Source organism: Mytilus trossulus, chromosome 6, assembly GCF_036588685.1.
Source record: "Mytilus trossulus isolate FHL-02 chromosome 6, PNRI_Mtr1.1.1.hap1, whole genome shotgun sequence".
Classification (NCBI taxonomy): domain Eukaryota; kingdom Metazoa; phylum Mollusca; class Bivalvia; order Mytilida; family Mytilidae; genus Mytilus; species Mytilus trossulus.
The window spans coordinates 6478927-6495187 of NC_086378.1; the positions used below are offsets into that span (position 1 = coordinate 6478927).

Sequence of the window (16261 nt, forward strand, 5' to 3'; positions counted from 1 at the left end):
GGATGGGGTAGATGGACTCGCGAAGCAATTTCCATTTAAAGAAAACGTCGACTTTAACAGTGCTTATTTGTTTTCAAGCGGGGGTTCGTTCAAGCCACTGAAACCCCATGGCTACGGGTGTGATTCCTTTGTCTACTGGCACGAAAAAAAAGAGATCAGACCTAATTGTCAATGAGACCACTATCCCCTGACTTGAGGCCACTAGACGCTGGTCGGTAAACAACAACAGGTCAATGTCTAAAAAATACCATAACCCATACCGCATGGTACATTCGATGAGACGAAATTTGATTTAATTTAAAAACGAAAAAAGACATCAATAAGTGTACGATTAAATAAGCGGCTAACATTGGGTTACAGGCTTTTTGACTTTGCACAGACACAAATAAAGGGAATCGACACAGTTAACTTGAAAATCTTAGATCGCTCAACTCTTCCCTTACTTGGAACAAATATAGCAGGACAACATAAGAACAAATTGTTATAATTAATCAGTTGGCCTAATTGACTCACCAGAGGCTGTTCTAGACACACACAAAAAAACCGAAAGCACATATTAAAATCATATTACTTTTTTTTGATTCTTCATTTTTGTGTTTTTTTATGGGTCTCAAATAGCTGTAAAGTCCAAAAGGCCATTTAAGTTGTCTTAAAGTGTACCTGATTCACCGAGTCATTATAACTTGATTCACTAATTATTAAACTATTAGCTCTATTGATCCTGTTACCCACAGCTTTCCGTTGAAATGTGGAATTTCGAAATACAACTCTGTTTATATTTTATTATTTTCAGTTTTATTTGTTGTTACATTGATCTTTATTTCATTTATATGTTGTTGAAAATATTATTGTGGTTATTGAGTTGGATAACAACTCTACTGAATATTGTGCCCTTTCCAAAATATTGAAAAGAAAATTACTACATATAAATACAAATCCTTAATTTGATCAAAAAAGTCTCATCGTATTGTAAATAATAATCTTATTCAAAAGTATACAGCAATATTTGGTTCAGTCGCACTCGTGTGGCGAACTAAATTATAATCCTGGTACCTTTGATAACTACTTTCATAGTTCGTTGCATTTATTTCGATCATCTTCTGGTTGTTGGGGTTTAATTGAATCGTTAATTTCCCGCCAAACTGGTAAATTCAACTCAACTGCCTGAAGACAAGGAGAAGGTGAATCCACTCACGATTATAGCCATGGGGACAAATTTTCTAACGCTTAACGCTTTATTTCAATTCGGCCCTAATGGATCAAATTGTGATCAACTTTCCACTGAATATAAAAACGTTTATAGACAAAGCATTCACAAAAACCAGAGTCATAGTCATGTACAGACCAATATAACAACTGTCACTGTACAATATTTATATACTGATACTGCTGTAGTAGTTATCTATACCATGACTAAACCATATTGTGATTCAATATGAGGACACTTTTTCACAGATAAAAGAGTCCTTTTAAGAGGTGCCAGATGGGAGGGGGGATAGGAGGGTCTGATCCCGAAAAAACATAAAATCCCGAGGTTCCTAAATTCGAAAAAAGAATTCCCGGATCCCAAAAGGGTCAATCCCGAAATCCCGAACTTAAAAACACCCAATTCAGGAGTCGCGCTGTGAATTTGGATAGACAAAAAAATCAAATCCTGAATCGTAACGAGACCCGCCGTTCAGGCATAAGAGAGACCATAAAAAAGTCACTGAAATGTTTTAACTATATTTTATTTTTGTTTTCCTAAAACAAACCTGCAATTAAGATAAAATTGTATGGAAATGGGGAATGGGTCAAAGAGACAACAACTGGTCTAACAGAAAACAGCAGAAGGCCATCAATGGGTCTTCAATACAGAAAGAAAATTCCACACCCAGAGGCGTGCTTCAAATAGCCCCTAAATTAAAATGTGTACTAGTTCCTTGATAATGGACAACATACTAAACTTTGAAATATAAAAAAGAAACTAAAAATCAAAATTCATACAAGATTAATAAAGGCCAGAGACTAGTGCATGACTTGGATGCGACAGGGTAAATATATAAAAAAAAAATATGTGGTATGATTGCCAATGAGACAACTCTCCACAAGAGACCAAATGACACAGAAATTAACAACTATAGGTCACCGTACGGCCTTCAACAATGAGCTAAACTCAAACCGCATAGTCTTCTATAAGAGGCCATGAAATGAAAATATAAAACAATTCAAACCAGAAAACTAGCGGCCTATTTATTTTAAAAAAATGAACAAAAAACAAATATGTAACACTCAATCAAACAAAAATCACTGAATTACAGGCTCCTGACTTGGGCACAGGCACATAAACATGTTGTTTAAGATCTCAACTATCACCCTATAACTCTAACCAATGTAGAAAAAACAAACACACAGCAATATGCTCAGTAAAACTCAGGTTAAAAGAAGTCAGAGTCTGAATTCAAAATAGTTATAACTTGATACAAACAGAAATTGAAGGTAGACTAAATAAAGGAAATAGGAAATGTGTCAAAGAGACAACAACCTAACCAAAGAGCAGATAATAGCCCAAGGGCACACAGCATGAAAATCCTGCACCGGAAGCAGGCTTCAGCTAGCACCATAACAAAAATGTTCACTAGTTTAGTGATAAAGGAAGTCACACTTAACTCTAAATCATATAAATGAACTAAAATTAAAAACAAAGTATAGGTCATGAAATTTTCCATCTAAAACTATGTTTATTTAAATTGTTTTAGTAACTTTTACAAATAATTACAATCATATATTTCAGAAAAGTCAAAAGGCAATACACAAGGTTGACAACAATTGAAGGCCTCTCTGCAGACTCAGATGCATCATCTTAGTTGATACTAGTAAGCTTTATCTACAATATACAGTAACAAAAAACTGGTATTAATCATGATGTAAATCATTTAAGATTGCTGACTTTATTTATTTATATATTTGTATAAACTTGATATTTGAATAGGCAACCACTTTTTACATAAAAAGATCTTATTCACAGTGAAAAGTTAGAGATGTCAATAAGAATGAAAAAAATGTCTGTCCTTTTGGCAGGATCTGTTTGATATATATGTGGTTTAATTTTGGCACTTTTAATTATTTTAATTTGAATTGTCAAAAAGGTTTGTTCTTTTATGCCCCTTTTAGGCCTAAAGGGGCATGTTTTGTTTCACGTCTGTGTGTCTAGATATAGGAAGATGTGGTGTGAGTGCCAATGAGACAACTCTCCATCCAAATAACAATTTAAAAATTAAACCATTATAGGTTAAAGTACGGCCTTCAACACAGAGCCTTGGCTCACACCGAACAACAAGCTATAAAGAGCCCCAAAATTACTAGTGTAAAACCATTCAAACGGGAAAACCAACGGTCTAATCTATATAAACAAAACGAGAAACGAGAAACACGTATATATTACATAAACAAACGACAACTACTGTACATCAGATTCCTGACTTAGGACAGGTGCAAACATTTGCAGCGGGATTAAACGTTTTAATGGACCCTGTTCATTTATCCATCCATTGATCCATTCATCTGTTTGATCATTCCCTGGTCCATCTTCAGAGGATTTGATGGTGCAAGTGGGGCATTCATGTACTATGGACACTTTTTTGTTTCTTTCTTCAATTCATGGTTTGTTTGATAAGATAAAGTATGAGAGCTGAAATAATAATAAAATTAAAACCAAATCACCTGAGATAAACAGTGGCTGATCCAGGAATTTTTATAAGTGGGAGCCCATTGACTGCCTAAGAGGGTCCAGTCACGCTTCAGTGATTCCCTATACAAGATTTTCCCGCCCCCCTTCTAAATCCGCCTCTAATAAAAGGAAACAAATTTGGAATTTTGGAGAGTGAAATATTTTCCTGCCAACTGTGACTAATTCTATTTTATGACTGCAGTGAGAAATCGGGTAGTGTTATTTTTTTGCTCATATAAGAAATATGTTATAAACAAGATTAAATTGTATTAAAACTGTGTTAATCCAAATGTAACTTATAGCCTACAGATAGAAAGAGTTGTGTAAACTATGTTGTTATTGTCAACCCTTTCATTAACTTAATGCATTTCACAATTTGCCTCCCCATTTTCAATCAAGAATGAAATACTTCTAATGCATATTATGACTTTGCAAGTTAATAATGTCAATTTCAGTGGAGGGTTTCTCATTACCTTGCTGATAAACCTATTAGAGTTTAATATTAACAGCAGAAAACATTTTACTTGAAAAATCGGCACTTCCTGGTAAAAAAGCCAAGGGCGGAAAATCATGTCATTCTGTATTACTATTTAATTTGAAATTATGTTCAACGTTCCCTTACGAAAAGAAATTATCGAGTTTAATTTTCCTGGAGTGATCTATTGGAAACATTTTTTATTTGAGTTTAAGTAAAATGGTAATCATGGTTTGAGGTGATTTTATATCTCATTAACATGTTTGTGGTAGAGTAAGGTTAAAGATTTTGTTTTAAGGGTTATATGTACAGTTTATGTCAGCAGGCTTGATTCCTGTAGATTTATAACCATAAGGGTCAACTAGAAACTACTATTATAATGAAAAAAATAATAATCAATAGTTTTTTTTAATGACTTGAACAATAGTTGAATATATATATATATATTTGAACTTAAAGAATGAACTAGACTTTTGAAGAAAATAAATTTATTGTTTACATCTTAAATAAAATTTTGATATTTTTTTCCCTCACATGATTGTAAATTACTCGGACATCGCTAACTTGACTGATTCAGAGCCCTCTAACTATCAGTGTCCTTTCGAGAAAAGTTCCTTGAAAATGGAAAATTCTTTAATGTTGAATATTAAAAAAACATTTGTATCAAAATTTAAAAGACATAAGGCCTGTCAATAAAATTGAATTTACTGTCCAAATACACAAACTGAATTGATTTACCTGTTGCTGGAATAAATAGAAATGATTATTGATAAAGATTCTTAAAGAGTTTAATGAGTATGAAAACTACTGTCAGTAGACAATCCCATTTATTCATGCAATAACCTAATGAAGTAGAAACGTATTAAATACAACAGTTTGGGTCTGGATAAAATAATATGACAAGTGTAAAAATGGACCTGTTGGTTCTCACGCCTCCCCTGTCAGATACCAATACATCTTTCCTTCCCAAGATAAAACCTAATTAATAAAATCTTCAATATGAACAATTCCGTTTATGTACTTTGTGGCCAGAAATATGACGAGCATCGTTGAATTAATCAATCTGACACATTCTATTATATATGTTCTGAGTGAGTAATCGTCTTTCTGATTACTGTGTCCAAATTGAAACGATACCATCTTTATGCATGATCCTGCCACCACGATATAACCTTCTTATAAATATACATCATTTTTTGTGTTAATCCGGGCAACAAGAGGGCATTTCTTCCAGTTTCTCAGTTAGACAGCTAATTTATAATTTCCGCTTGTTTTGCTGATAATATTTAGGAATTAAGTTTGGTTTATCTGTGTTTTCCTCGGAACTATCATCAGCTGATGAATCTGTGATTGATTATTAATCAATGATTTTACGTTAAAGACATCCTTGATTAATTCAGTACACTACAATAGTACTAATGTCTAAAGCCTTTGTTAGTAGTTTGTATACACCCAATACTTACTGCCGTTCTATTCTACTCTTGACCTTTGTAGTGGTACAGTTATTATTGATACAGAGAAGTGTCAGTATAATTTGTCTGAAATGAGATTGGAATTTCATCATGGTTTGTTACATATTAGATAACATTGTCTGGCGGTATTTCCATAGATCAAATGATTGGTCAGTGATAGGGATTGATTGATTAATAAGTTTGCAAATTGAAGAAAAATTAGCTCCCCTGGTTTGTAAGGAATCGGTTAAGGAACCATGTTTGTTTTGGTTACAGAATGAGAGATAGAGTTCATTAGTTCAGGAGGAGAAATAAAAGGAGGAAAAGTGTTCCATGAGAACGTTCAACAAGCCTGATACTAGATTTGATGTTTTAATCAGCTTTAATAAAACTTATACAATGATGCAAATGGATAATACTAACTCATTTTTGTGTGTTTGCTTTCCATTTGTTCATTTGTATATCTATCCACTTATGAGGATGTACATGTATAAGGAATATATCTTCCATCCAGCCTTACATTTCTTGCCACAGTACACTTTTTTAAAATGTGATTCAGTTAAAAATTCTTTAATTTTGCTTAGATTTAGAATCTAGACTTTATTTAGAATAAAGAAGTCTAAATTTGAAAACTTAATTGTGTTTACCAGTTCAGTGTAAATCAGGGTGATCAGGGGCGGATGCAGGAATTTTCCAAAGGGGGGGTGCTATCCCAGGGCAAAGGGGGGTGCAAAACATATGTCCCGATACAAATAAAGGGGGGGTGTGAACCCCCGGAACCCCCCCTCTCAAGGCCGTAACTAGGCATTTTATTTTAGTGAGGCAAAATCATTGAGCCGAGCGAAGCGAGGCGAAAATATTTTTTGGAGGGTACAAAATGAATGGTGCAAAATCCTGCATTCTAGGCATTTTTAGAGAGTTTGATAGTGTTTTGAATTTAGACGCTTTTTATATAAATTTTTCATATTTTAAGACTTTTGATTACTTACACCAAATTTTTAACAACTTTATTTAAATTAATATGTAAGATAATCATCCAAATATCACTTATTTGAGTCTGCTACTAGAACATAGAACAAACATCGATTCAGTAAAGTTTTCCAAATTTTTCTATGGCAGGTTTAGTCAAATCGTTTCAGAATCATAATTTGGTCTGCTGATATTCTTATCCTGTTGAACATGGAGCATGGCAAGACCGCACAATCTCTCACCACGCATGCATGCTCTTTTCCAAGTTTTCAGTCGTTTCAGGGCAGTCTGTGTTTCTAAAGGTAGCACATTATCATCACCACAAATTCAATAATCAATGTATCTTCCAATTCCTTCTCCATCAGCAATTCGGTAGCAGCAATGGTAGTAACAGTTTTGTTTGCAAAAGGGAATTAAGCTTTTTTGTAAGCACCATCATACAGTCGCAGTTACAAAATATTAAACTCGCTTTTATGCTGACAAAGAATAGACAAACTAGGGATAGAATGAGATAAGATACATGTATATGATTCTATCTGTATAGACTAAGTATATATTTTATGATATGGGTACAGGGGAATTGGAATGGAGTTTTTGACGATTACATGCAGTTCCGTAATTTCAAATTATATCTGGAAATAGTTGGTGGTATTTTAGTTCCAGAATCTATAAATTTAGGGGTTAGGGGTTGGGGTGTCCAATTCCTAAACCCCGAATATAAAGAAATGGAATTCCGTAGTCCCGAATAAGTAAAGACAAAATACTGTGTTAAAGGTACTACCATTCCTCGATAATATCAAATTGGAATATGGAATATTCTTTCAACTTTTAAGGGTAAAGAAACATCATCATGGATAAAAGCTAATCCATGCATTCATGTTTCATGTTATTTATATTTTATTTATTTGTAAAAAGGAAGATTAAAGTTCGTGAAATGAATACGCAGACAGGACTGCACCCATCCGAAGACCAGTACTTGATTTGTCAGTCTACTTATCCTTCTGAAGTTATATGCAATACTCAGACTCTGTTCACAAAAAAACTAGTTTACTAGAATTATTCCTTTTTTACCTTCAGTGTCGCTTTTCTTTTCCTTTTTCTGCAAGAGCCTTTTTTTAAATAAAGATCAATGATGATTATCGTTACTAGGTTAATGTAATTGAGAAACATCACCCGTAGAAATGCTGAGTTATATCCAGGAAAAATAGTTATAACGGAATGATGACAAGTTATAGAAATTAAGGTTGAGACAGAACAACAAATGACTATTATATTTATATATATGTATAAACAAAATAATCAGTGTCGAAATTTTAGTGAGGCAATTGCCTCACTTGCCTCAAGGGTAGTTACGGCCTTGCCTCTGGATCCGCCACTGGTGATATCTGGTTATTGCCCCCCACAAGCCACATGTTGGGGTGGACATAGATATACTGATTGTTCGTCCATGCATTTGTCTGTCCTGTCCTGTCAGAATTTCCCTAAGTTCAATTCTTGCCAGATTTTTAAGACATTTATATCTTGGGTTTATTTCAGCATTGTCTTTAACAATTTGAAATCAGTACATGTGGATCAAATATTATAAAAAGTTGTGCCCCTTGGAAAAATCAATTATACAGAAAATTGCATTATAGGTTCTCCCTTGTGTACTATTCTTGCCAGGTTTTTATGAAATTTATATCGAAGGTTAATACAAGAATGTCTTGGGTGAGTTTGAAATCTGGCTGATCAGTGATTTGCGCAGGAGTTATGCCCCTTGATATTGTATTTTTTTTTGTTAGTGCCCTCCAATGTACAATTCTTTCCAAATAATTGTTATTTATATCAACTATTCATAACAGCAATGTCTCAAAAGATTTGAAAATTAGCGCTTATCATCCATTCTAAAATGATAAGTCCCCTTGGAAACATTTATTACAAAGAAAATTACATTGTAAGCACTCTCACACCTACATTTCTTTAAAGGATTGTTATGTATATATCAAATGTTTATACAATAACCTGTGCTAGTTCACAACAGTCTGGAGGAAAATGTGTCACCATTCCCTGACCGTTTATTCTGACTCTGGATCGGTCTTTGCTCTTACTTTTTTATGCCCCACTTATGATAGAAGAGGGGCATTACTGGGTATGTTTTCTGGTCTGTGCATCCGTCTGTTCTTTGTGCGTCCGTCTGTCTGTCCTGCTTCAGGTTAAAGTTTTTGGTCAAGATAGTTTTTGATGATGCTGAATTCCAATCAACTGGAAACTTAAAATTGAGAATGGAAATTGGGAATGTGTCAAAGAGACAACAACTCGACCATAGAAAAAAACAACAGAAGAAGGTGACCAACAGGTCTTCAATGTAGCGAGAATTTCCATATTCCTCATGATATGATCTTTTTGATTTAGATACCAAATTAAAGTTTTGACCCCAATTTCATGGTCCACTGAACATAGAAAATTATAGTATAAGTTTCAGTCAAAGTTTATGGTTAAAGTTTTTGGTCTAGGTCTAGGTAGTTTTTGATGAAGTTGAATTCCAATCAACTTGAAACTTAGTAAACATGTTCCCTATGATATGATCATTCAAACTAAGGTTTTGACCCAAACTTCACAGTCCACTGAACATAGAAAATGATCATGTGTGGGGCATTCGTGTACTATGGACACATTCTTGCTTTCCATGTGTCAGCAGAGAAGCAGCTAGCCTAATATCATCCACAGTAACATAGTAAAAAGACCAATTACAACAAATGGTGGAGACTTTGTATGTTGGTGGTTAGTGCAGTGTATCTAATTATGAAGATTAAAATTAATTGAATAAAAACATATATTTTGTATACATACATGATGGACAACAGGATTATCAATTGTTTGTGACTGCTCTATTTCTTAGACAAAACTTGGTGTAATGCTTGATTTTTGATTGATAATGAATTCTTTTTTAATTTCAGGGTTTTAGGTCTTAATGTGAGAGAAAATGCCTGAGTCTATATCAACCTCAGTAAAATATGTATGAATGGTAATGGAATTCAAGGTGAGAGATTAAAGGTCTTATTAAGATTTCATCAAAACATAATTAAGAGTTGTTGTATTGTACTTGTTCAAATTAGGAGAAATTATAATAAAAGCACAAATTCCAGGTGAAAATGAGATTTCTGAAACAAAACATTCACAAAGGCAACTTCTAACTTGATTTTGTTTTAGTTAGTTCTTGTAATATATGTAAGCAACTTTAGAAATTGTCCAACAAGTCACCTTTTTATCAAATATTTCAGTATTTTTCCAAGTAACTGTTGACCAGATGATGTGTAATGTGTGAGCTGATTAAGGGTCTGTTTAAACACCTAATTCCATGCTACTGATAATTTGAATTATGAGTTTCAGTATCATCTTAGTACATGTACTACAAAGTGTGCAACTTCTTGTTTATTCTAAAATTATTGCACATTTTTTTGATAAAAAATGTATGGTTATTTTAAAGTTTCCACTACTACTTGTATGTTTGACACACTCAAAGTACTGTAGATTTTTTTTTTTTGTGAATGAAATAAAAATTGCATTTTGGTGGATATTTGATTTGTGTTTTTACAAAAGACTTAATACAAGCCAATAGAAAATTTGTACTTGGTTGACCTTTTAATTCTGTGGTTCATATATACCAACAAATATAAAAAAGAAGATGTGGTATGATTGCCAATGAGACAACTATCCACAAAAGACCAAAATGACACAGACATTAACAACTATAGGTCACTGTACTGCCTTCAACAATGAGCAAAGCCCATACCGCATAGTCAGCTATAAAAGCTATAAAATCCACCTAAATTGGTATCCAACCAGAAATAAATCTACAGAACCATATATTAAAGTAATACAGAGATTGATTAATGTACTAATGGGACGCACTATTTGTTACAAGAACATATCCAAATATTTTGTAGTAAACAATTACCTTTATTTGATGATAAAACAAAATTGTATACTCTATATATACAGTTAATTTGTAAAAGTCATATTTTCATATTCTGAAATATTAACTGCTTCGACATAAGTCGGATTGTAATTTGATTTCCTGTAAGGGAATTTCATGCATTGTAACTTTCATTCTATTTTCACGTAGGGTAGTTATACAAATAACTATAGCTCTGATACTATTTCTAATGAAATTAAAAGTCATATACAGGTTGCCGGCTATATAAATTAATTCCCAGCGGAAGTTTAGTTGTCATTACGATATCATCAATTCTCTAATTGACTATTTATGATTATCCCCCTTCCTTATCAAATAATATTTGTTAACCATCACATTCGCTAATCGAATTTTGTTCCGGTAATATTTGATAGATATGCAATTTAGTTGTTCGTCTATTTGGAATAGAAATGTGGAACAACTTGAAGCTAGATCAGCTTCATCAAAATGTTTTTTTTTAATTTATTTGAAATGTTTTGAGATGTGTAAATCTTTATAGATAGTTACATCATATAAAAATCTGAGAAATGCAACTTAATTTAAATGACTGGTTTTGAGATGAATGAAATATATTTTTTTGTTTATCACAATTTCTAGAATGGTGCTCAAATATGATTGAAAGAAAATTTTAAAAATGTGTGAAAACAGTCAGTAGGTTTCATTTATAGTTGTGGAAAATAAATGAATGTTAAATCTTCATATATCTACAAGAAAGGAGAAATACTGTTTCAGTTAATAACTGTCAGATTTGAAAAAAAATATGATAAAAGGGAATAGATTACAATTATAGTTATAAAAACCATATTTTAATTACTTATATAAAATTGTTCAGTAGAAAATGCATGAAATATTTGCCACTGGATACAAAAAAACACTTTTGTTCAGTACTTGTTTTACTTATAAATAAAAGATTGTGCCTTTTTATGGACAATTCTCTCACTTTATTGTTCATTATTTAAAAAATTAGAATAAGTTTGACAAAGTTTATTCAAAGGAATATCCTTACCACTTTTATACAATCAACACCCTAAGGTAAATAGCAGAAGAGGTTAAAATTCTCATGTTTAAACATGTTTCAAAGTTAAACTTGTTAAATGTAGGTCTAGGGTAGTACATGGATGTTGATGGTACTTGTGTGTGGTACACATTTCTCAAAATAAGTCAAGACAATGATGATAATTCACCAAACATGTGCTTACCTTTGGGATTTGAGTGATAATTGAAACAGTAATTCATGGCAAATGTAGAATTATACAAAAATGTTTAAACAATTTGTTTACTGGAATGTTCTCTCAACATGAGAAAGTGTCTTTTTATTGTCGTTTGCCACCTGAAGCATTTATCACTAAAAAGTTATGTAATGTAATCACAATATCGGCAGATAAATGACTAATTTACTAAAAAGTATACTTCATTTCATCATAGATTCATTGATTGGAGCACAACAAATTGTCTAAACAGATAGATTACTTACTTTTTTTACGCACAGAATAGATTCATTATGATACTTTTTCACAAAAGAAAAACCACAAGACAATGCTAAAAGTTCATTTAGATTGTCATATTTTTAAATTTGAACTTGGAAGTTGCAAAATATCGAGATATATTGGAAAAATCCAATAATTCATGCTTAATTTGCTTCAAAAATGCAGTTAGTTATAGAAAGAATTTGATTTTTTTTCTATCTCATCCTTAATCATTTGTATCATTCAGGAATGGAACATAAGAGAAACCAGTTTGAAAGAAATGTTTTAATTGCTATAAATAAGAATAGGAAGAGAATTATCCCTCGTCTAGCTATAAGAAATCTAGTTAAGTCGACACAATAAACAGTAACCTTATTACACCCTTCCTGTCATTTCCTATTTGTTCCCTACGTTTTTTTCTACATTGATTTTTTAATCCACTTATTTTTAACCAAAACATAATTATATTTTTTAGACATCTGGTAAATGAGAAAAGTAAAGATTTTTTGTTTACATTGTGCGCCATCTTCTTTTAGAAATCTTAAAAGATATTTCTGGTTGAAAAGATGTTTTAACGAACAAAAGCTATAAAAGTCCATTGGTGATTGAATAGTGAAGGAGGTTTTAGGGATCAATTTGAAAGGTTACATTTAAGCGACTAATAACCGAAGTGGACAAAAAGATTTAATTTTGTGTAACAATCATTGATTTGGCGAGTTGAAAGCTTGCCACCAGCAGGAGATTCATCAAAACCTTTGTATGCACTTAAAAGTTTCTAAGCTGAAAGTTGTATTTTCTTAATATCTGACATGTGTTACATTTTTAGACGCATGCAAACACCGATATTTTGACAAGAATGAAAAATGTTGTGCTTAAAAGGCATGCTGCTGCACATAAATATTAGAACATAAATCATAAAAAGTCTAATGTTTTGGCCTTTAGCATAAAATTGGTGTTTAAACCCATAAAAGACTGTTTAATGATACATTTCAAACAGTGTATGATTGTACTTTCCACAGTATGAAGGGTAAGAAATGTATTTATATGTCCATCTTCTTTATTTTTTGTGTTTAAGTTGGTAATATGTGATATGTAATGGGGATCATCAGTCAGGATAAAGTTATTGTACTAAGATACCTTATAAATATATATAGGTGCATTATAGTACAAGTTGGAATTGAAAGAAAAAGTCATAGTTTCAATAACGTTCAAAGGTTTTGTAGAAGTTATATTACATAAATGAACTTTTGAAAGTTGTTTTACTATGGAAACTATTATTGTATAAGTAATAACATAAAAATTCATAACAGTATTCAATTATGAATCGCCCATCTAAAGATAAAACACCTTTAGATCTCCCTAAAAAAACTGCCTCACTAAAGCAGACTATTTCATTTCCCACCAAGCCAACATTGCAGTTTTTAAGGTCCAAGAAATACTGATGCTAATCTGTCTAACAAAATTACTTTTATTAAAGAGACTGTTCTGGAATTGGGTTTAATAAAGTAGTCTTTTTTCTTAATATCAAGTTATACTACATGGAAAAGCCAAGAGGTGAATAAAATATCACAAGTTGAAGAAGAGAGGCAGTCAACACAATGGTCAATTGAAAATTAAAAAAAAACGATGAAAAAAAACAACTGTTCACAGAATGCTTCACAAAAAACTACAGGTGGAGCAACACCAATCCACAACTGAAAACTAGGAGTGATCTCAGGTGTTCAGAAAATTAAACAGATCCTGCTCTTCCCTTGATTACAGACATGTTAATCATTGCATTAAAAATTGTGTGATACCTTCACCATAGAGAATATCTGAAAGGATTGATGGATAATGAAAACAAACCCAATTGGAATGTATCCTTGATATCATTTTTGATAAAGAATCCATAACTGTTAATAATTTTGATAGTGTTAACTCAGAATGAGTATTGCATTTTTATTAACAAATCTTCATCTAGAAAATCTTTCTGTTTCCCAATGAATATACTCTTAAGTCACATGCATGAAATGAATTAAAGTGTTTGATCTCTATTCTTTTAATAATTCAAATTTAAAGGTTCACTATCAAGTACAGTAGATTCATTATTATTTGTGAGGTACTGATTTTTAATTTTTTTTCATGGAAATACAATGAACCAAGTATTCAAATCTATAACAAAATAACATCTTCCTTCAGGTACTGCAGTGTATGCAGAATTTTTGAAAACCACAAAAAACAAATCTGCATTAATCAATGTAAGTTGGTACCTGTTAAATTGAATGAATTCACAGCTTCATTAATGTCAAAGTTGAGGATAATTCAAAGATTTTTTTCATTTTCTTTAGTTCTCTTTTTTGTTGTTGATTATGAAATCTTTTGTTTTTTATATTTTTTATGTTGATATTATTTTTACTTTGAATAGATTTCCTGCTCTTCAAGATTATGTAGGGAATTCCATTGTCGAAAAAAAGGACAAAGTCAGTATGATTATTACGTGTCATTTCTCAACAGGAAAGTAGTGAAGTATTGGAACCATAGTCGTCATTCCAAGTTGATTGAAAAGGTTTGTTTCTTAATTAGAATGTTATTTAATAATCTATTGAAGCTTGAAAAAAACTCCCGCTATTCTCTATATATATAAACTAGAGTGTTAAATATCATGTCTATGGTACGGTTCTCCTTGACTTGCTGCTCACCGAGAATACATTTTCCTAAGCATTGAATGGAGACCTCCTCAGATTTTACTTCTATCCTGCTGTAAACAGGTTGTTAAAAAGATTTCAAATCTTTGATCTTTTTTTACACTTGACAGAGTTTTGCATCGATTAACGGAAAATCTGAATCCGAGAGTGGAAATTTGATCTCTTTCCCATTGTGTAGGCAATAGTATTCCTCCCCATGCAACATGATGTTATGTTATTAATTGGCTAGCAAATGAACTGTGTTCATCTGATGCAGGAAACGTGAAAATGGATTTTTGTTAAGTGAACATTTATATTAAAGACGAAAAGCTGACATGGATTGAGTGATGAATCTTTAAGTTAACTGGTGTGGAACTAGCGTACATGGAAAATCTTTTGACTGTGGTTGTCGTAGTTTCTGGGAAAGCTAAAGTCCTCTCTTGTTCATTAAAATGGAGATTTTAATGTTTCAATGAAATCAAATGGTGTTTTTGTTGCCATGCTTTAGTTGTGAATTTAAGAGTTAATGAAGGAATGAAACTCTTATTTGTAAAATGATTAAAGCAAAGAATTGCATAATTTTTCATCAGTATGCATAATTTTTCATCAGTAAGGAAAAATTAAGATTTGATAGATAAATTGCTGAAACAGAGAGTTTTTTTTTTTTTTTTTATTTGAAAATGTGTTTTTTGTGTTTCTAAACTACTCTCAATCTTACCAATTTTATTTTTGAGAAGATTCCTTGAATTTAATCTTGTCCTGAATATCAATGAAATATTTACCATACAATCAATCAATCATGATATTTAGCTAGAAGTACCAAGAGAATTCAACCAATATTTAGTATAAACAAGCAGCCTACATTTGTCAGAAAATAAAAAATGAAAAACACATGTAAAAGAAAGATTGTTTGTCCTCTTATAAATATTATTAATCTAAAAAAGAGGATAAAAACTTATCGAGAAATATGTCAAAAAAAGAAAAACCAAAGCTAGAGAGAGAGAAAGAGAAAAATCTCAAAAACCATTATTAATGATTAAAAAAGAAAGATTTGACTTGTTCTGTTGTCTGTTTTGATTGTCAAGGCTCCCTTATATTGTTTACACAGGCTATTGTTATGGTCATTAAACCTCAAACAGAATTATAATACACCAAATTAATTTAAAAATGATAATAACATTATGTGGTATTAATATTTTCACCAGCATATTTTTCCTTTATGTAATTTTGAAAGCATGATTCACTGAAGTGTAATAACCCTTTTAATTCTTTCTAAGATATCTTTTCACATTCTTGACAATGGTGACAGGCCATCTCATAATGTTTTTGCAATAATGTCATATCTCTAACTGTGAATGATTTCAAAATTATAGTTATAATTCAGACTAGTTCAATCGTTAACAGTTATATCACTGTAAAATTAATTATTTTTTTTAAACACTGTCGACTGTGTTCAGGATTTTATGCATAAGTAACTAAATACAATATAATTGAATTGTAAAGCATAACTTTGTTATTGACAGATGTTTAAAGAAGTGGATTTATTTTCCAGGAGTGTAAAATTCCCCACATT

At 31.8% G+C, this 16261-nt stretch overlaps 1 long non-coding RNA gene across 1 annotated transcript; it reads left to right on the forward strand.

Annotated features, from left to right (window-relative positions):
• Positions 1–1143: 1143 nt before the first annotated feature.
• Positions 1144–14568, forward strand: LOC134723162 (uncharacterized). The gene is made up of 3 exons (XR_010107998.1): positions 1144–1181; positions 9541–9623; positions 14430–14568. It is a non-coding gene; the product is annotated as an uncharacterized LOC134723162 (long non-coding RNA).
• Positions 14569–16261: the final 1693 nt, after the last annotated feature.